Genomic DNA, 23721 nt, shown 5'->3' on the forward strand with positions numbered 1-23721 from the left:
TTATTCATTCTCTCGAAAATGGTTCCAAGGTTTTCCGATAAATTCCGTTCGCGCCCAACACATTCACAGTTTTCACATTTTTCTTGTTTCAGTTTTTTTTTTTTTTAACGGAAAATTCGTTTTCAAAGTAGTTCTCGAAGAAGGGTTTGGTTTAGACTGCTCTGTATTGGTAAATTTGAATGTAATGTACTGTTAAAAACAATATAGTGTGCGTGGGAATGACTCAAATGATCGGAGTTGGAGGGAAAATTTGTCAATTAGATTCTTGAGAATTGTAGTAAAAGGAAATCGTGTGAGTATGCCACACGCACGAATTTTCTTCTTCTTTTCTTTTTTCTTTTTTTTTTTGAAATAATTTTCCTTTTTCAGTCAGGCTTTTTGAGCTGTTCCTTTTGTCCATTAAAACGTTGAACCGGATTTTTTTTATTCAGAAACGTAGTTGGAGAGGTCGGCTTCTCGGACAGCAAAGGCAAGAGATGATAGAATCGGTGACGTTGGAGAGGGAAGCTTAGCCTAATATGATCTTTGCTTTCCCATTCCTACCGTTTCCTCCAAAAAGAAGAACCTAAGTACTTTCCTCAAGATGGAGGTACCTAAATGAGGAACTACCTCTAAAAAATGGAGGGCCTTTATATCTCTAAAAGATACTTAGAACTGCCTCATCATAATTTTGTAACCTCAGAAGAGTGTACTGCCTATCATGATAGACAAACGTGACTGGCAATCCTCTGCGAACCCAGTCAGCGCAACTACCAAAACAATTAGAGAAAGAAACTTTAGAACTCACAGCATCCACTAACTTTGAATAAGCAACCTCAGTGACTAAGGACAGACTGTGAATAAATTAAAAGTTAGTACATGGAGCCATTTCCGATTTTACTTCAACCCATTCAGCTTCAATTCTTCCGTTTAAGATTAAAGATCCCCCCACCACATCTACATTTTTGTTTTGGATGCTTTTTGTACCACCATTAAATCTAAAAAGTTGGACGTCATAAATTTTAATGGCCGTCAATTTATTACTTTTTTTAAAGTTATAAAGATTTTTTATTTTTAGGAAACCTTAAAAACTATCGAAAAAGATCAGTTTAATTTCGATAAGACCAAAAAAAATAAGGCGTTTTCAACTCTCTTTAATACAATCACATTTTAACTACGTCCGTCTCCAATAGTAGAAATAGAAATAGAAATAGAAAAGAAATTTATTATTCTGGGACAATTGTCTCCTAAGAATAAATACAGGAACAAATAGAGGCCTTAACAGTTTGGCCTGTGATTAAACAGAAAATAAATAAATAAATAAGTATTTACAAAAAGTGAAAATAAAAATAACAGCAGAAATTAAGGAAATAAATTAAAACAATTAGAATTTCGGAGGAAGCTGGATAGAAAGGAGATAACTGAATAGAAGGGATTTAAAGATAGAAAGGGTAGTAGCATGGCGGACAGATGAAGGCAAGGAGTTCCAGAGAGAGGTAGCACGTATTAGGAAGGATTTGTCAAAGCGAGATCTAGTGTTACGGGAATGGATGGAGGATTTAAACTTAAGGAGTTGAAAAATATAGGAAGGCCTTTGAGACTGGATGACTTGAAAAAGGAAAGAAGCCAAAAAATATTGGCGGCGATAGACAGGAAAAAGCCACTTCAACTCGTCGTAGCAGTGCGAAATGCGAGGAGTCTCTGGGAATATTGGAAAAAGTTGTTAGTAATTATTTTTAGCAAAAGTTACTCATTAAATTCTTTCGTATGCAAATTTCGATCGCATTTTACATTAAATTAGCCATATTCGGAGCTCCATAAAACATTGGGATTAATAATAATGATCTTAAATAATGCAATGTACATCTACCAAGTCTGCAGGCGAATTCTGACTACTAGAAAGTGTAGTGTGTGACGGAAACAACTTTTGAAGTTAAATTTTCTTCACCAAACAGAATAATCTACCCTCTGAAGATGGAGGAAAGTCTGAAACCGGTCAGAGAAACAATAAACATGCGAGCGACGAATAAAATCAACGATATTATCTAGCACTTCCAGACTTGAAAATATTTATAACTTTAATTTCTATTTAACTAGTAATTAATAGCAACAAAAACTGGATTATTCTAATCTGAAATAGGAAGTTAACTCCTTGATACTTTAGGATAGAATGAAAAAAGCCTAGTTAATTAATTTTAGAAAGCTAAAGTAGGGGTAATATAAGAGCAAATCAATATAATTAAACCAGGCTCTACAGTTTGGATATTGGTCCATCCCAGCTGTGCACAAATCGTTTCTACCAATCGTAACATTATATAGAAATTCCAATCAAAGTGAACATGTGTAGAACATCGATTGCTTTCTTAATATTTGTGGACGGGTAGGTCACCCTTTATATAGATTGTCCTACTGGATTACGTGAGAGGAAATATCAGGATTGTCTCCAATTTTTTCGATGTGTTCTCAGTGGAAATCACTGAATTTGAAGTTCCAGGAGCTTTAAAATATTTGTATCTTTTTCTGCCGGGAGTCCAAATTTGATATTTTGAATGTGTGCTGCTACAAGAGATTTTGATGATTTTTTTTGGGGGGGGGAGGGATTAGCTTAGTGGTTAGCGTATATACTGGATTCCAACGCGGAGATGCTGGGTTCGAATGTACTTGCTGGTCTCTACACTCTAGCTGAACAACAACGACCAGTGGATATACCGCTAAGTATTAGCAATAATAGCCACCACATTGGTTCTTTCTCATAGCGGTTGTTCGTAAGATGTTGTAAGATATTTATTTACTATAAGACAGCAAAAAAAAAATCGAATATAAACACAAGGGCAAAAAATGGTAGTACCAGATATCCAAAATAGGCTAACGATTTCTGGCTAAGAAACCATATAAAAAAATTGGAGAAGGAAGCGCATATATACTTAAATGGTGAATATTTGTGAAAGGGTAGTCAATAAAGAGTCAGAATCCAAATTGTCTTATTTCCGGTTTCGTAGCCGTGTTTTGAATACATCTTTTAGACATAGGAATCTAACATGCATGCTCATCAGACCATTCTTACATAATATGCTCTCACTTTGAACATAATACACACACACACACACACACACACAAGCGAACATTATTCAAATAATACAGAGCACGAGCGGTTTTTATTGCTTGAAATTTCTATTGACGAGTTACTTTCTTCTGTGAAGCAATTTGAAACCTAGTTTCCATAGCAATAGAAAAAAAAAGGGTAACTATTTTAAAAGTAACCAATAGAAATAATATTATCTAAATGCCCAAACATTTCATTCATACTTCTAGTATCATATCTCTTTAAGAAAACGTCAAGTATAAAGGTTGATTAAACGCCAAAAGGTACAGAAATCAGCTAGCGAGAGATATAAAGGTATGAAAAATGATCAAATTACAAAACCACCAAAAATTAACGTTCTATATCTCAATAACTATTATCTTTACAATATTGCTATTTATATCGGTTATAGAGCAAACGTTTCTCTACAATTCCGTACAGAACTCATTAAAATCGAAACAATACTAAGAGAGATATAGTGGTTTGAAATTTGAAGCAAATAGAAAACCTATAAATTTCAACCTTCCATATCTCATTACCTATTATCACTAAAAAAAATGCCACTTATACCAGTTATAGAGCAGACTTTTCTCTTCAATTTGGTAAAAGATTCATTAAAATCGGAACAACAGGAAGAGAGATATAGTGGTTTAAAGTTTTTAGGAAACCTCCAAAGTTTAACCTTCAATATCTCCGTAACTATTATCACTGAAACAATGCCACTTATACCAGTTATAGAGCAGACTTTTCTCTACAATTCGGTAAAGAATTTATTAAAATCGGAACAACAGGAAGAGAGATATAGTGGTTCGAAATTTGAAGCAAATAAAAAAACCTATAAATTTCAACCTTTAATATCTCAGTAACTATACACATTAGAAAGGTGCAATTAATGACTGTTATAGAGCTAACTTTTCTTCACAATTCAGTTAAGAATTCACTAAAATGACGGGAATCAAATCTAGTACCTTCTAACGGCTCCAGCTATCGTGGCGCCTAGCTCATGCTCTGGAATAGAGCGGGAAACGAAGGAGTGATGTGCTAGTAAAAATTAGACGCGCTAGACTACTTCGGTAATCTTTTACAGACACTTATTTGTGGTTTTTGGATAAGTAATAGCAGTTTTTAATTGGAGCCTCTTTTTATAGAATTGGTTTCCGGAAGTTGTTAAGTTTTATTCCCATTCCCGGTCCTTTTTTATACCTTTAGTTCATGTAGCCTAATGTATAAATATTTAATTAACGTACTTACATAGTGAACAGCTTTGAAGTATACATATGAAACTCTGTCACTTACCTGTAATCAAAAAAAAGTAATATAAATATTACGTACATAGAACAAAATGTACATAAGTATAACCGAGCTGTCTACTTTATTTCGTCTAGTTCATTACTATTATCTGTTATAATACGTCAGGAAGAAATTTTATAAATGTGTGCCACATATATTATGGTAATAATTTAAATAAACAGTGCTAACCGTCAAGGTAACCGGAAGTGACAAGTAACAGAGCCGAAAAACTGCTAATATCATGGTGTAACAGTTTTAATAGGATAGGATTTCATTTTTTACTTTCAATTTTTTTTACATTTTAAGCAAGTAATGTTTTTTTGCAATAAATAAATTATATTAATTATGTTCGTGTGGTTTATTGGTGTAGAATGTGGATAATTTATTTGTATTTATATAGCTAATACATGCGAAAATAATCTGGTATGACCAATCATACGACTTCTTATATTAAAGTTTTCAAATATATATATTTTTTTAATTCTTAATTTCAAAATATATTTTAATTGTTATTCACATCATACAGTTTGTAAAACCGTACATTACATTGAAATGCCTCTTTTTGGAAGAAGTCTATTAGCATAGCTCTAAAATGAGAAAATTCTCCGAAAAAAATCAGTTAAAATAGTTGCAAGAAAATTTAGAGTAAAATACAAACTTAGAAAAGAGAAAATTGTCTAGAAAATCTCAAAAAGTAGAAACACACTCTCAGTAAAATGGTATTTCCGGTAGAAAGAGAGATATTTCCTGTAAAACTCCTTAGTAATAGTAAAGTAAAGTAAAGAAATTGCCTATTTTTCAGGTGGGCTTTACGTCCAACCACCTATTAGGTGTAGCGGACGGAGGCGCCTAGCTAACATAGTTTACTGTAAATTTCTTTTATTAACCATTAAATAAAATCCAAGGCATAGAGCAGGGAATCGAACCTACTAGACCAGCAATACATCTTAGCATTGCGGGTCTAGCTTAAAACCATCAAATAAAATCCAAGGTTTAGACCGGGGAATCGAACCCACTAAACCAACAATACATCTTAGCTTTGCGGGTCTAGCGTATAACCGCTCGGCTATCGTGGCGCCTAACTCCTTAGTAATATACAATATAATAGGACCGTACTTTCTATTGAAATATCAGTTTGGAGAAAAGCCTATTCATCTCACTCTCCCTCCCACAAAAAGTACCCTTAATTTTTGATTTCATTCGCCGTCGTAATCCCTGTTCTTTTGCGAACTTTCATCCATAATCCAGAGGTTCATTAAACAGTTTGGTGTAGTGATCTTGACTTAAACTATGTTTCCATCACGCACTAGTCTCGCCTTGGCACATTTTTTCTTTTAAAAAGAAAAGTTCCTTAAAAATGTGCACTTCCGGTACTTCCGGTAAAAGCTGAATATCTTCAATCAGTCCTCGATTTTAATGAATTTTCTACCCAAAAATGAGACAAAGGGAGGGGGAATTGTTATACCACATCTCCTAGCGATTTCTGACTGTAAGCAAGTGCATTTGCGAATTACACGGAGCCAAAAGTTTTTTTTCACTTTATTTGTATATTTACAACTGCAACAATTGTTGCATCAAGTAAATTTGATCTTACTGGTTCAGTTCTCTTGTAGTGCCATGGTTAGAGCAATCACCCACTGGTGAGACTCTTTCACAATGATTTAATCACAACAGATCTCTAGGCCATTTTCGCTTCAAGCGACGAGGAGGATTGTCTGGAAGGTGAGGAGAGGAGAGTTGTTGGACAAGAGGATTAAGATGGAGAGCTAGGAGGCTGTGAAAGTTGCGGTAGCGAGACTTTATTAGGTCAGTGACGAAAGGGATGTGTAGGTCAGTGTGTATGGTAAGGTTAGAAATGTAATATGGAGCATTGAGGATTTTCCTTAGGATTTTAGATTGTAATATCTGTAGGCGTTTGGAGTTAGAGGGTTTGGTTGAGCCCCACACTTCTGCTCCGTATGTCCATATGGGTCTTAACAGGGTCTTGTAAATAGTCAGTTTGTGATTCACGTCGAGTTTGGATCTGCGGTCAAGTAGTCTACTAAGTAGCTTGTAGCGTCTGTTCACGTCTTGTCGTTTCAGTCGAGCATGTGGGTTCCACGTGAGTCTCTTGTCAATGTACAGTCCTAAGTATCGTACTACGTCAGCTGGAGGAATCGTTACACCGTTCAGTTGAACTGGTGGACTCGCAGATTTTCCTCTACACTAGACTGATCAATTACCCCTGATGGTCGATAAAGGTTCAGTTAACGGTCAGGAAGTGCAAATATACTTCCGTGCTACGAGGGATAAAAAAAAAACCATGGCGGACTTGATCACAGTTTCAAAAACTTCAGTGGATCACACATCTCTACTTCCTGTGAAGCACAAAGTTACTATTTTTTTTTTCTTTTTTCTATTTAAATTAAAATATTAGTTGCTGAAACACGATACAAGAAAACTCCACTTCAGCCTGCAATCTCATATAAATCCTCTAGCTGCAAAATCATTTTTCTAGAACTCTTCCTGACAACCCGGACAAGACGTCTTAAAAGACAGTGTGGCCTCGTGATCTCCTCTCAAGTGAAGACTAATAGCCTAAAGTTTTGGAGTGTTACCACTGGGTAACTTTTCCCAGTATCTCTGTATACGAGTACCTCTGTAATTCATAGTTCTGTTATCACTGTTACTTATAGCGGCCAACGCGCTGATTGGAGCAAAAATAAACGCCAAAAAAAAAATTAAAATATCAATCCTTTAGAATTGTCGTTTTTTTATTGTTTTTTTTTTTCAGTGTAAACGTCCGGAAGCGAAATGGCTGACGCCATTTTTGTTCTTCATAGATGTTCAGACAGTCGCCCAATGGTATTTTGGGATAACTTAGGTTACCTTTATTTATTTATTTTCCCGTTCAGATTTATTGTAAAAAAATATTTTGCTTTAATTCTAGAATATCATTTTTACGAGTGAAAATTTTTTTTCTCCATTTATTTTTAAATATCAAAAACATCATCTATTTTTGTTCTGTTCACTGAACCGATATAAAGTATATTTGCTTTTTCTTTTTATGTTTGTCTGAAAAAAAGTGAAAGTCATTACCTCTGTTCGTTTCATTTTTTTGCCTTTTCCGGTACATTTTTTAGAGCCCCCGCCCTATCACAGTTCTTTGGGGGGGGGGCAATAAAAGACTGTCACCAACGGATTCGGCAAGATGATTTTTTTTAAATTTTTTTTTGGCGCACTACATTGTGAACAATTATTGTTTTGACAGGGATGGTCCAGACTTAAGCTCTCTCCATAACCTCTCTCTCTCTCTCTCTCTCTCTCTCTCTTTCATATCTCTCACAAGGCTCCAAATTAGAGCAGTTGTTCTCTCATTTTTTTTTATTAAATAATTTTTTTTTTTTTTTGCGTTTATTGTGCTACAATCAGCGCGTTAGCGCTATAAGTAACAAAGATACAATAGAGTAGTAAATGATAAGGTAACGAGTGGAGAAGTTACCCACTGGTAACACTCCAAAACATTAGACTGTTTAGTCACTCTCTTCACCAAGAGAGGAGATCACGAGGCCACTGTCTTTTAAGGCGTCTTGTCCGGGTTATCAGGAAGAGTTCTAGAAGAAAGATTTTGGAGCTAGAGGATTTATATGAGATTGCAGGCTGAAGTGGAGTTTCCTGTATCTTGTTTTCAGCGACTTGTGCGTTAAAAGGAATGTTAAGGTCAGTGTGTATAGTCCCAGGTTGGATACATAAAATCGAACGTTTACAAATAGTTCGAAGTATTTTAGATTGTAGAGATTGAATCCTTTCGGAGATTGGAGCGTTTGGTTGAACCCCTCAGCTCTATTCCATACGCCCAGATGGGTTTCATATTAAATAAAATAAAATGCAGTATTAAGTGGAAGGGTAGAGAAATTTTCACAAACGGAAGACGACATATTTAAACGACCTCCAATTTATAGGTTGAAATTTATAGGTTTTTTTATTTGCTTCAAATTTCGAACCACTATATCTCTCTTCCTGTTGTTCCGATTTTAATAAATTCTTTACCGAATTGTAGAGAAAAGTCTGCTCTATAACTGGTATACGAGTAAGTGGCATTGTTTTAGTGATAATAGTTATGGAGATATTGAAGATTAAACTTTGGAGGTTTCCTAAAAACTTTAAACCTCTATATCTCTCTTCCTGTTGTTCCGATTTTAATGAATCTTTTACCAAATTGAAGAGAAATATTAGCTCTATAACTGGTATAAGTGGCATTGTTTTAGTGATAATAGGTAATGAGATATTAAAGGTTGAAATTTATAGGTTTTCTATTTGCTTCAAATTTCAAACCACTATAACGCCTGAGTTCGATAAAAGTATCGAAATATCGATAAAACAATTGGAAAAACCATTTTACACAATAGAACTATCCCTTTTTTTTTTTTTTTAGTTTTTCACGAAAAAGGGGCGAATTATCTTAAAAAATATAACGTAACACTTTTCCGTTTTCTTAGTTTTGAAGGAGGCATCGCTAAAACTGTTCTTGAGCAACTTCCGCTATTCTTTCATTATGGAAAAACACATTTCAGATTTCTGCGAATACAATGCGGATTTTTATCTCATTTTTTTGATTTTAATTAAAAAGAATTCCGGTTTTTGCCCTGACCCTTATCAAGGTTACTTTTTTTTTCATCTTAATAATTAAATATCCGCCCACCAGTCCAATAATGAATCATTTATTGTAAAATCGCAAAACCAGTTTTAATTTCTAATAAATAGAGTGGAGCTCCATTACGAAGTAAAGTATTTTGAACTTATTTTATTCTAATTCATGTTGTTTAAAAAATGAGTGAGATAGAAATCATCTGCTCTCCAGTAACCCCCATCCGGGCTCTAGGACGTTAATTAATCCGGTTTGCAAACTTTGCCAAGTATTTTGCCGTTGACAACCGCTGCTTATTAACTAGAAAAACCGGTTAGTTTTTTTGTACTCGTAAAATATTTTTCAGAGAACCACTTTCAACTATCTTAACTGCCATTTCTAGATTTAGATTCTCAAAATAAATAAATTATTGCGATATTATCATTAGTTTGTTTTTTAATTTTGGATATTCGATCGGAAAAATCCAGTTTTAAGGACCCCTTAGTCTAAAGAAAAAGAAAACTGGTTTACGGAAAACGTTTGTCTGTTTATGTGCTTAATATTTCAAAAAACTTAGAATCACAGGTTGCTGAAACTTTATATAATTCGATCAAGTCCCACTGAAACCTCTTCTGAAGCTGCTTTGGTCCCAACTTTGCCTTTCCCCAATTTTTCACATACAGCTACTGCATCTCTCTCTGGTTTCCTCAAGTTCGTACGTACATAGATCTATAATTTTCTTTGAATAGTTTTTTATGGGAAATTCGTTTTAGGGGGGGCGGAGGGGCATTCTGAGGAAAATGTTTAAATTTGTAAGTTAGAACATCGGAAATTTTATTAAGAGGAAAGTCAGAAAAAGATTACTTCTTAACTTTTTTGTTGGAAGATGACCACAAAAGTTTTGGTCAAATATACAACTATTTGATCTACATCAACTAATTGATAGAGGATAACGGTGCTCTTAGAATAGAAATAATCTAGATATATTCAAACATATAATAATGATATGTCCACGTTATGTGGTGGAAAGGAAACGAATGTTTGACGACATATACAGGTATTTAGATGCACCATTTCGCTACGAAGACATAATATTCTCCACCAACATCTATGTGCTTAAATCTGTAGCAGAGCTAGCAGTGAAATATGAATGTATTTAAAAGTTATAGCCGAATTAGAATGAATGGAAGAAATAGATTAAAGAAGGATTACGTGATTTTAATTTCGGTTAAGCTATAAGGATGGCAGGAATATAGAGTACTGATCCATCCATTAGCTGTAAGTTTGTATGTAAATAGTTGTATATAGTAGAGGGATGAATGTGTGAAGCGACTGTATTTATAAGTAAGAATGGAGAGTGATAAGTGATAAGCATCTAGACGATGCTGGCTGTATGGCGAAAGCCAATGCCAAAAGAAAGCCAAAAAAATAATATTAATCTAGATTACATCATTAGCCAAGACTTAGGGACATTGCTCGACCCCTTTCATAGCTGCATCTCCAACTTGCCATGATTTACGGGGGAATAGCTAAATCCCTATCATAGTGACCTTCGAAGATCCGCAGTGGGGATCACCAAAAATGAAGGCTAGAGACGGAGGGTTTTTTTTTTAAGCAGATCTCTCGTTTGAAGTCACTAATAAAACCATTGCTACATTTGGGTATCCTTCTTTAGTTTATCATCACAAACTTTTTAATTCCAATTTCATTACTCTATCTATCCCCCACTCGTTAATAAAACACATTGTACACATGATGTACAACTTAACGTAGCGCATCAAGTTTAAACATATTTTAAAAAAATTAATCAACATATTTATTTACCCAGAAATAAATATGGAGACATTAATACCCAGACATTAAAACAGCATAATCATGCCCTAATTCCATTTAAAATCGGTAAATTAACAAAACAATAGGACAACCAAGGATTAGGATGAAAGTGAATAGATTACTGAATTTCATTAGGGCATATCGAGCCATCATATTTTGAATATGAATACCTTACTCCAGGAGGAGGGGATATGCACAGTAGTTCCTAAACTAGCCCTTACTCAATCCCTTATCCTAAACCACCAACACACACACCACTATTCTGCATATAGTTAACCAAAACAAATCCGTTCATGAGTCTTGGTCATGTTCATGGTTACAATTTTGGGAAATCAACATAACCAATCAGTGGGTTAACTGATTAACTTGTTAACGTAATGGATCAGCAAAAACAAGATATGGTAATACTAGGGGTAATAATATAATGATAATCGTTTAGTTTAATTACATCAATTTAGGACTTATCACATTTGGAGAGGGGAGAGAATTTTATCGCATCAATTGAAGAAGAATTTAGAAAACTGACAAACCAGCTTATCAGAATCAGCTTATCAGAATCAGCTTATCAGAATCAGCTTATCAGAATCATCTTATCAGAATCAGCTTATCAGAATCAGCTTATTATGAATTTTGCACATTATTAGTACACATTTTTGACACCATCACCAACAGACTTACTCTTGCTACCGACAGACTAACCAAATTCTGCACTAAGTGGAGAATTAAAATAAACCACAATAAGACTAACGTTATACTCTTCACCAAACGCAAGACCCTCCTTTTATCGACAAATTAGACTTAATAATTCTTTGATCCCGTGGTGATACCCACGTTAAGTACCTAGGCCTAACTTTGGACAAGAAACTGACTTTCATTATTCCACGTTCAGGACAAAGTAAACTCAGGCTTTACACCTGCTCCACCTGGAGCCTGGACTTGTAGTAGCAACATCAAAAAAACTCCAGACAACACAGAACAGACTTACGACAGACACTTCTCGTCGCACTAGAATTGACTCACTCTACAAGAGTGCGTCCATTATCCCTGTACACTCCAAAATTGTCTGCTAAAACTCCTTTCCATTCTAGACTGTCATCCTAATCCACTCAACCGCGACTTAGCTCCTACAGATCCTTCTATATCCTACAGGCACAACAGAATTAAACACACACTCCTCTAACTTTCTACACTAGCTGCAGGTTTTTCCTCTTTTTCCCTGCATTTTTATCCTTCACTTCTTAAGCTCTCCCACATACCATTGTTATGAAGGTTATAATGTATTGTACATTGGCACTTCATGACTGTATTTATTATACATATTTATAACAAAGATTTATTTATCTTATCTATCTAGTACAAGTTTTTATTTCGTTTCTCTGCTAACATTTTCCTTTGGCTTCAGTTAACATTAGGAAACACAAGTCCGAGATCTTTGTGCTAAAATTTAGATAGTTACTAAGGACTCAATCGTTTTTCACAAAATCTTTTTCAGAAGTTCAACATTTTGAGCCTAAAAGAAAGACCTAAAATTTTCCTTCGTGCTTTCCAAAACCTTATCGCTAAGGATAGAGTACAAATATCAAATACAAAATGAGATAACTCTGTTTTCCCCTTAAGTTGAGGACGTTTACAATTTTCCTGAACGTCATTTTCTCAAGTTTCCCCTCTATCCATGGAATTTCCCTGAACTATTGAAGAGAGCCTCATCACAATGCAGGCTATCACCATAGAAAACAGCTGTCGACAAGAGCAAAGGAAATAACTTGTGCAAACTATGAGACAAATTATATATACGTATATATATATAAATAAAATTTAAGGGAATATTTTTGCTCTCTATAAATACTGATACATACGGATACTCGTACGCACTGGCTCAGGAAGTACAGGAAACAGGACGAATACATGTCGACTTGTGCTCAGTGGTGTACAGACGTGCTAGGAGTTCTTAAGTGAGCGATCAGAGTACGAAGGGTTATATGGTTGTTCACTTCAATATTTTTCTTTAACAAATATCTTGGCTCAAGCCTTCAAATTACATTTCGTCTGAAAATAACTTTAACTCCCCAGTTCTCTTGTACATTTCTCTCGCTAAGAAGATGGACAATCACAGGAATTATCGCTGTCGTTTGGGATAAAAGAAATGTAAGCAATCCTTGGTAAAAAATGTATTTGAATATATTTATTTGAACAAAAATTTTAATCAAATAATAAGAATGGAAATTAACCAAACGAAAAAATACAAGCTTACATCTAGACGAAGCACAGGTCTCGAAAGGATACTTTCCTACAGAGGGAACTAAGTAAGAAAGTTGGAATTTATTGACTCCTGGGCGGGCGGCTATGTCGGCCAAGTTGTGAAAAAGTTTAAAAGAAGGAAACAATTCTTCAGCAGAAGTAAAACTTTAAATCGAAACTTGTGAGTGCCTATTTTACAACGGCCGTATTTTACAAAAAGGGTTAATAAAATTTTCATACTCTAATCCAACTGTTACAACGTGGAAGAAAGAGGTTCGTCATTATAGTTGCACCATTATTGTTACAGGATGAACTAGATAGTGACTGTTGACACTTCTACTGGAAGATAAATAGCCTGGAACTTGCTCTGCAGTTGGGTGTATGTCTAATCTTGAATAATTTAACCAAGGTAAATTGTTTTTGAAAGCCTCGTATCCTTGACTTCGTTACTGACTGTCTATTTCTGAAGTTTTCTGCAGTAATTGTAAGCAACAATTATTTATTTACTTTCACCAAAATAAGTAGAAAAGTGAAGAATTCCTCAAAAAAAAAAAAAAAAATGCCACCTTTAGAGGGAAATCTGCATCCATTTCAGAGGAATTTATCTAAGTGAACCCACAAAACCACAAGTTGTTCGTTCTGTCTTTATGATCTCACTAGTTGCGGTTTATACTGTCAAGTTGGTAATAAATAGTTTGTTGCCCTGAGAATGCCTTTAGTTTGTTGATGTTCATCATTTCTCTCGTATTATACAGCCTCTCACGTAATCTCACTTTACCCTATGATAAGTCGAGCGTTAAAAAGGCCAATGTTGGCCTGCCAAAGAAATAGAAGATGCAAGGTAGTCTGACGTCTGCTTTGAGAAATTCCTACCTTTATTTAACTTAGCAGTGAAACCCAAATTTTTTTTTAACTAAACAAAATGGGCTTCTTGCTGTTTGCGACCTAGTTTCAACCTTAGGTTTGGAGGGTATTCGCTATAAAAATCATGGATCTACACGTATTCAATAAATTTATCAAGGTTTTTAAAAAAAAACATCGTTGAAGAAGTTCATGTTAAAACCTCAGAAACTTCAGGAGGCCTTCATTGGTTACGGATATTGCCACTGCACCAGGTTATATTATTGCGGTTAGCGGCGAGACCAGGCAAGCTAGGATGTATTGTGGTATAGTAGGTTCGATATCCTGTCTAGGCCTTGGAAATTATTTAATGGTTTTAATACGAGAATTTAATAGTAAAGTATGTTTGTTAGTCGCCTCCGACTACGACACCCAATTTGGTACTTGGGCCGTAAAGCCTGCCTAAAAAAATAGGCATAATTTAGCCTTACTTTTAAAGGCTGCCTAAATGCAACTTCAATTTCCTGTCATTTTACGTAGGCACAGACTAATTTGTAAAAAAAAATAGTTATTTATTTAACAAGTGTGGAAAGTAGTACTTTTCCTCACACGAGGCAGGGTTTGCACGCACGAGCGAGCGAAGCGAGGCGAGTGCAAGTGCAAATTGCCGAGTGTGAGGAAAATACTTTACACTCGAGTTAAATATTATATTTTTTCTGCAACCATTAGGGTTATTAACTAAAAACACTAAACAGGGATCACTAGAATCCATTTTAAATTTCTATAAGGTAACACTATAACCTTTTTAACTGTTATAATTAAAAATATCTAATTATTTATTAAAGTATTATTTTTATTTCTATATTCCTTTCAATTTGTATTTTATTTTTTTAATATTCGTTTTTTAATTATTTAGTTACGTTAAATAAGCTTATTAAAGTTGTACAGAAAATATTTAATAACAAAACTTCTTATATCAAGGGAGCAAAATAAAGTTTTTTCACTCACTAGTGAGGAAAGTGACACTAATGGGAATTTTTCCCCACTAGTGAGGTAAAGTTGGGCATTACACAGCTGATTTTAATTGAATAATGAGAACATTCCTCAGAAAAAAGAAAAAAAGCTATTTTTGTGTTTAGCGCACCTCAAAAAATTGACTTCCTGTGAAAGCCTAAAACGGACAATTGCAATACTTCCCCCTTATTTTGAGTTCAGTTAAAGCGGTAATTGAATTATTTAATTTGACATTGATTTGCATATTTCCTAACTGGAATTTTAGTCAATTTATAATTCATTTTATTGGTAAGCATCTATCATTAAATAAAATGATAGCGTCAATTATCTGTCTGAAGTTGATAATAGCTTCTAGGAAATTGGAAAATTAGGAAAACTAACTGGAACCGCTGAAATTAGTCTAAAATTTGCTGAGCACAATGACCTAATAACAGTTATTGACGTGATAAAATTTGTTTTTCCAACAAACAACGGAAACTGTGTAAATTGAAATTCAATGCAGCCATAGTTATGTACATAAATTTCTGGTGTATCAATTAAGTGTGTATACATAAAATTTGTGGTGGAATAACAATTTAGAATGATCTGTCAAAATGTTTATTTGTTAGTTAACAACTTGTCTGTCAGTATGTATGAGCAAATTCCTGGAGCTTCAAAAGTCCATGCGAAAGCTTACCTAGTTTAATAAAAAATTGATATAATGTTATCTATAAATTCGAAAAATGGAGGGGAAAAAATAATAAAAATTAGAATACAAGTTTTCAATACGTAAGTTTCAAACTATCTTTAATATGAAGAAATGACGTCAAGAATTAACAAAACCTCCATCAATGTTATCATACAAAGCCAGTTTCAGTCTTGGATAATCAAGGACTTAGTCTAAAGGAATTCGTTGTTTACGTCACATCTTTGAAATATTATTGTCTTTTTCTTTTTTTTTTTTACTTACACGCAAAATACGCATTTAAATTTTTTATTTTGCAAAATCATCAAAAAATATATAAATAAATTATAGAATTAAAAGTGTTGAGAGAGAAAATTGTGATTTCATAAATAGGGTGGAATGTACACAATGATGCTGTTGGTGAAGGTAACACCTGACTGGAGCCGTCTACTCTATATCCAAGCAGTGGCTGGGCTTGGAGATTGCACTGTAATAATAAATATTATACTGGCTTCAGAATTCAGGTCGTTATCAGGAAGCCTTGAACAGAGCTATCCTAGCGAACCTAATGCCCAACAGATGAGCAACTGGATTCGTTTATTTTTCACAACTACATTCCTGCTAGATGTGTTACTTGATAGAGTAGAGTGGTTATTTTTTAATTAAAGTAATCGCCTATTTTTTCAGGCGGGGCTTAACGTTCAACTACCAATTAGGTGTTGTGGACGGAGGCGACTAGCAAACATACTTTACTGTAAATTTCTTTACATTAACCATTAAATAAAAACCAAGGCCTAAGACCGGGAATCGAACCCAGTACCGCAATACATATTAGCTTCGCAGGTCTATTTTTTTAATTATTTTATAAACTAGGAGATTAGTTATTCAAAAATCTGCTGCGTGATTCACACGACTGTCTCTTACTATTCATTAAGGTTTCGAACTCATTAATATTCTCTAAACTCGCGAATATTTCGGCCATATAAATTCTCACCCAAAACATTATACATATAGACTTTAGAACCGAAAATAACTCTGAAAGTTAACCTTAAAGAGAACCCTACTAATACGAGGTTTACAGAACAGACATTTTCATGAAAATTATTTTTTTTTTAATTGAAAAATCCATGTTGCACTGAGCAAAATCCTGTTGATGAATTTCCTTTTTAATGCACAATTCCAGCAACAAATTTCAACCACCTGCAAGGCCGTACCTAACAGAGAACCTATCCATCATCTCACCTAGAAGAACCCTTCATCAAATTTTGCAGAAAGTAATGCTAATTTTAAGTACAACTGCCCAATTAGGTGTCGTTAACGGAGGCGACTAGCAAAAATACTTGACTATTAAGTTCTCATATTAACCATTAAATAAAATCTAAAGCCTAGATCAGGGGAATTGAACCCACTAAACCAACAATGCACCTTAGCTTTGCGGGTCTAGTCTATAACCGCCCAACATACTTTACTATAATTTTCTCAAATTAGGACTAGAAATCGAATCCACTAACCAACAATACATCTAAGCTTTGCGGGCCTAGCCTATAACCGCTCGGCTACCGTGGCGTCTATTTTTAACCACTATGTGAAGTATTAATTCAATAAAAAAAACTTCATTTTTTTGATAAAACCTAAAATATTCTCTTTTCTTACAATTTAAAACAAATGAAGACTCACTATTAATTTTTATTAATATTACACAGTTGGTAAGACAGTAAAATATACTGAAATGGTACTTTAGAGCCCTCTCGCCCAGAACTGCCCTTAATAAAAGTTTTCGGGAAATAAAGTTTTTTTTAAAAAAAAAAATCTAGATCTACATGTATACAATAGTACACCAAGTTCAGGAAGAGCCCGATCGAGCCTTTTTCGTGAAAACTTTAGAAAAACTAAAATTGATTGCGTAAAGTGGTGAAAAACTATATATTTCGCTGAAGTAGCACTTTAAATGATAGTCCGACCACTAGACTGGAATTTTCTCGGAAAATGTTTCAATAAGTAGTGCTCAATAAGTAGTGCTAATTTTCAAGAAAAACCGTTTCCAAAATAATCTCACACTGCTCACGAATCAATTTAATAAATTGACACTTCCGGTTTTGACCCGTAGTAGCACTTAGAAAAGAATGAAATGATATAAACCGAGAAAAGAAAAATACTAAAAATCAAAAATCCTATGAAAATTTAATTTAATAAAATAATCCCTATTTTCTCGTCGCCAGTGAAAATGATTTTCATTTAATAAAGGAAATCTTATTTTCAAGCTGAGCTTAAAAAGAAAATTGGGAAATTAAGGCTTTTTAATTTACTGGCTCAGATTATCTCTTCAAAAGTTCTAGAAAAACTCGATATTCTTGTTTTTTTTCTTAAGTCTTATTTCTGCTTTTTTGATAATGAAACTGACAGAAAGGGACCACTGGAGAGTAGGAATTAAAATGAATTAATAAACAAGATGTAGAGGAAGGCTTAAATATTATTATTTTAACACTTTTACAGCCTCACCAGGACCTTAAATGGGATATTTCCTGTTAAAGCGATAAATCAAACATTTTCATGCGATCCAATGGTAAAGAAAGCAGAAAGTCAATTAGCGATTATAATTTTTTTTGGGGGGGATTTAAATAATCCGAATAATCCCCCCTCCAATTAAAAAAAAATCAGTTCCAAAATTGTTTTTCCCAGCTGAGGAATTTTTATTCTACTAATTTTGAGCTGTGAGACATGTGTTACTACTGAAACTAAATATGAACTTCTATCTTCCAATGATTTTTTTAATTATTTTACTTTTTGGGATACTTTGTCTATGCGTACAGGACTTACACTTACTCATATAAATGATAGAGAGAGAGAGAGAGAGAGAGAGAGAGAGAGAGAGAGAGAGAGAGAGAGAAGACCAATCATTTAAAACTTTCATCTCTTTTTACCCAAATAACCTGCAACAGCAATAAAAACATGGAGAAGGTAAAAAAAGGCACTGGTTTACTCTCCTCCCAAAAAAATAACTACAGATTTACTTCCGGATTTAATTATCAGTCACTTCCCTTTGTCATTGACAAACATCAAACTCTCATCATCGGAAGTTTTAAAAAAAGAAAAAATGCGAGAGTTGATAACTCGTTTCAGTTTTTCTTTTTTTAAGAAAAATAAATATTTACAAAGCCAACACAGTTCTTTCTCTCTTTTGTTGGAAAAACTAAATTTACAAAACAAAAATGGAAGCGTGTATTATCAAAGACGTAAATTGATCAGTTTTGCGTAGAGATTTCAATTTCACTTATGTTTCCGTCCTGCACAACACTTGTTGTCTCTTATAACCAATAATTTTTCTAGAAAATCTTGTTTTTTGATATTTCCCAGGAAGGGATTCGCATACGTTTCCCTGATTGGTTTACATTACAGTTTAATATACGGTCTTACAAAGCGTGCTAGATATTATTAAGAATTAGATATAATGGCTCAAATATTCAGGAGTTTAAAACAAATAAAAACAAAAAATTAAGCTATATCTTTGAGAATATTGAGGGTTCAAAGAAGATGTTGTTACTTCCGGTGTTAACTCAAAATTTGGACAGGTACCACAATTCCTTTTTTTAAATGGTAAGAGAAGGTTTACAAATCAAGCCGCTTAAGATCAGAGCCATTCTTCGCTCGTAATTTTGATGGCAATGAAGTTAATTCTGACGATGTGTAATTTTTTTTTTTGAATTAACCAAAATAAATTGATAATTAATTTATTTCCTTAAAACAATTAATTTTAACATAAGAAAGCTTTTCATCAGATTTCCATTCCCAAGGTTATTTTCTACGTGCTCAATTTAATTATCATCCCAAACGAATGCTTCAAAAATTTACCTCCTCCTTGGACGCACTACTTGTTAAACTTGTTTAATCGGATATGGGATGACGAACGTTTTCCGTCAGACTGGCACAAAATAAAGTTAAAGCTCTTGCACAAGAAGGGTGACCCGTTGGACAAGAGAAATTACAGAGGAATAGCTATCATTAACGCCATAACGAAAATCTTCACTGGTATCATACATAAAAGGTTAATGAGCTGGGTGGAAGACAGGCAGCTTATACCTGAAGAGCAGATGGGTTTTCGTTCGGGAAGGGGCTGTCGGGACGCCATTTTCGTTTTATCTGCCGCAATTAACATAAATCTTAGGCTGAAGAAAAGATAGGTCTTCGGCATTTTTGTAGACTTTCAACGTGCCTTTGATTCGGTTTGTCACGAAAAGTTGTGGCATAAATTGTATTCGTTAGGCATTAGTTGCAAAATTATAAGAATAATAATGAATTTGTATGATGGCGCAACACTGACAATCTCTGCTGACGAACTCCTTTCTAAGGAAATCACTGTTTCGGAGGGGGTGTTGCAGGGGGAAATTCTCAGCCCCTTGTTATTTTCCCTTTATCTGAAGGATATTCTAGAGTTCTTCAAAAGTAATGGAGCACAGGGCGTAAGTATTGGACACAATCGTGACCTATTAATGATCCTTTACGCCGATGACATTGTCTTGCTGGCATCTTCTGAGCGGGAAGTCCAATCAAATTTAAACATTCTTGAAGATTACTGCCAAGTTAACTCTCTTACAGTGAATACTAAGAAAACTCATGTGGTACCCTTTTTTAGAGGGGACAGAGTAAGGAAAACACGGAGTTTCTTGTTTAGCCAATCTAAAATACAAGTTGTAAATTCGGTCATTTATTTGGGTGTACCATTCTCCACTTCAGCAAAGTTTTATCAGGCTTCAAAGTATTTTCTCTCTAAATTTTATATAGCTCAATCATCTGTTCGAAATATTTTAAAATCAAGTAGGTCTGATTCCTGGAATAGTAAATGCCAGTTGTTTGATTCTTTGGTTGAGAGTGTTGCTTTGTATGGTAGCGAAGTTTGGGGTTGTCTGTACGGAGATATATTAGAGCGAGGACAATTCTTTAAGTATATTTTGAGAGTCCCCTCTAATGTCCCAAGTGCTTATATCAGACTAGAGTGTGGCCGGACTCATACTAAGTTTAGAATCTTTAAAAGAGCTATTGGTTGGTGGGTTGCTATTCTAAGCATGTCTGATGACCGACTCCCGAAATTGTGTTTCTCAAGGCTATTAGAATTAGAATCTAATTTTACATTACCATTTAACTGGGTATCTGTTTTACGGACTCATTTAAATGTAATCGGTTATGAACAATTAATCACAATATCGAATGTAACAGATATATTAAAGTATAAAAATGACTTGATTGCCTCTTATAAAAATCACATGTTTAGTTGTGATGTTGATTTTGCTGTAAAATCTTCCTTCAACAACTTTTACAGGAAAATAAGTGCACTGGAGCCATCTGCAGAATCTTATTTAGAATTAATTGGCAGTATAGAAAAATTAAGAGTAGTCGCACAACTTAGATTGTCGAATAAAAAACGATTCTCTTTGAAAATAGGCTCAAAGAAAATTGATATTTTTCCTGAAAATGTATGTCAATTTTGTAATAATGGCAATAATGATTTAACTCACTTTCTTTTTAAGTGTTCGAGATTTTCAGATCCTAGAGATAGATACCTTTCAGAATTTGTGATCCATGAGAATATTGCTGATCTGTTAATTATTACTGATACTCATCGTATAAATAGCATTTTTTCATTTTGTAACAGTTGTATTAATTTAATAAGATGATAAAAATTAATTAATTGCACTTCATTAACATATGTAACAGTAAGAGGGCCACAACAAGTGCGGCAATCACTAGAATTCAGTTATTTATGTTTTCTTTTTAAGTTTTACTTTCTCTTATGCTGTATTATTCAGTCTTTGTCGCAAGAGAGGGAGATAAGAATGTACTCTATTTGAATTTATTGGTTCTCGTTTAATTAAGGATTATATATATAATTTTGGTCTCACAGTCAATCAGAGATATAAACCAACATGTATTAGTGTTGAATTTGTAGTGTTATTTCTATTTCATTTATTTATTTATCTTTTCTTGTAGTTCGTTTCTATATTTTCTTTTCTTTTTCATGCAGTTAAAATGTAATATTTTATAACGTATATATTGAATTATTCCAACTCCCTGCGACAAGTATTTGTATTACTTTATAAGCAGAAATAAATTTATTATTATTATATATTATTATTTTTTAAATGGTAAGAGAAGGTTTACAAATCAAGCCGCTTAAGATCAGAGCCATTCATCGCTCGTAATTTTGATGGCAATGAAGTTAATTCTGACGATGTGTAATTTTTTTTAAGAATTAACCAAAATAAATTACTAATTAATTTATTTCCTTAAAACAATTAATTTTAACATAAGAAAGCTTTTCATCAGATTTCCATTCCCAAGGTTATTTTCTACGTGCTCAATTTAATTAAATAAAGTAAAAAAGTAATCAAAAATAATAACAAATAAAATAAAAAAAATTAACAAAGCGCAATTAAATTAATACGTAAAGGAAGATGACTATCTAGCTAAACATCGCTGCAGCAGAAAAAAAAAAAAAAGGCGGAAGTACGATATCCTTTTTTTATGGCCAGCTGACTACACAAAACACAAGGCAAACTTTGTTGAAAAATATAATATTTTTAATTATTCCCGTATTTAAATACTAATTACAATGTAGATAATATTTCCTATAGAATAATTGTGCAAACAAACAAACGAACACTATACACCGCTCTTCTTGCCCCAATATGGACGTACGGAATACCGACTTCAGACCTTACAGTCTAAAATCCTGAGAACAATAGTTAACGCTCCCTTCTAGGTCTCCAATCATACTATACACTCTGATCTAAATATTCCTCTATAGCCCCAATCTCGATACACTCAAAACTCCACTCAAATCTACACAATCCTCTGATCAACACAACATGTCTACTACAACACTTCCTTCAAATCTACAGCGCAGACTAAAGCGGCAGTGGCCACGCGATCATCTCAACATTTAACGCCGACCTCCTAGGATGGTTGCTGTGTAAGCTTGCCAACCTGGGCGATCTAACGGCTTCCATCACTGGATGGTCGTCGTTCACTCCACTCACGCCTCTTGGCGCACATGCATGTGCGAGCACGTAGGTATACTCATATAGATTTGTGCATGTGTATTTGCGCCATCCCTTATCTCTCATCACTTTTGCCTGTTGTACCAGGATACAGTTGCAAAATAGATAAACAAATTTAAAAAAAAAGAAGAAAAAAAAAGAATAATTGATGGGGGGCTTCAAGAATAAGTGGATAATTCGTGGAGGAGATGATTTTGAAGCCAAATTCTAAAATAAATTGGTTCCCAAGATGATTACTAGTCTTTTTTGAGTAATTTTAAAATTAGTGACCAAGAATAGTTTAAACCATTGATACGGTTTTGGCCAAAGAAGTCGTCAAAACCTAGCAGTGGTTGCTGTTTCCTGTAGAGCTGTAATCCTGGTAACAGGAAGTATGACGAAAGTGACCAATTTTGAAAATTAAATTCCATCAAAAAATAAATAAAAGTTTCGAATAGGAAAAATCACATGACCTTCGAAGAGAAAATCTCAAGGTTCAAATTCCTAACATTACACGAGTAGTTAGTAAAATCATACTATATTTGGAAAAATATGTGCCTGCTCTTTGCCAGTACGGTCTAGAACGTTTTTTGCACTAATTATTAAAGTATCTGTTGGAGGGCAGCCTTTTCTGGATAATGCAGGCTTAAGGAGGGCCTAAGGGGTGGCTACCAAGGTTGGAAGGTGTTCTTTGAAACCCTTCTAAAGCTGTTTTCGTAATTTGGAACCAAATTTGGGAATATCTGGGAAGTAATCAGTGACTACCGGCTTCCTCTTTTATCCTAGAACTTCTTTAGAGAATTTAGGTTTTCCTTTTGATCCGCGTAGAAATCCTTACAAATCTTGGGACAGTACAAGTAAGCGTAGCCTGAGTGGAGAACTTACACGCTTCATATGGAGACTAAGGGAGCTACCTGTAACTCTTGGAGATCTACCATATTTCATTGAATAATGTTACACGAGACAGAGCATCCCAGGATACCAAAATCTAAAGCTTTCCTCTAATAATGTACGGTTCTACCAACAATATAATATTAAAGTGTACCTGCACCGTTGTTGTGATTCAATTGTGACGGCGTTGAATCCAAAAAAAAACTCTTAATAAAAGTAAAAAAGTAAAGTAATCGCCCATTTTTTCAGGCGG

The 23721-nt window shown here is 34.1% G+C and overlaps 1 protein-coding gene across 3 annotated transcripts in view; it reads right to left on the reverse strand.

Annotated features, from left to right (window-relative positions):
* LOC141451695 (ATP-binding cassette sub-family G member 1-like) overlaps positions 1 to 23721 on the reverse strand; it is a 137077-nt gene that overhangs the window by 104984 nt on the left and 8372 nt on the right. The window contains exon 1 of one of the 3 annotated variants that reach the window (XM_074123206.1): positions 21057 to 21186. The exons of 1 other annotated variant lie outside the window; for it this stretch is intronic. The gene's annotated coding sequence lies outside the window, so the exon portion shown is untranslated. Of the gene's footprint in view, positions 1 to 4312; positions 4332 to 21056; positions 21187 to 23721 lie in introns of those variants that run through there. One more of the 3 variants, XM_074123207.1, reaches the window with a different exon arrangement.

Source organism: Rhodnius prolixus, unplaced genomic scaffold (assembly GCF_049639745.1).
Source record: "Rhodnius prolixus isolate KJV_2025 unplaced genomic scaffold, Rpr scaffold_14, whole genome shotgun sequence".
Lineage (NCBI taxonomy): Eukaryota > Metazoa > Arthropoda > Insecta > Hemiptera > Reduviidae > Rhodnius > Rhodnius prolixus.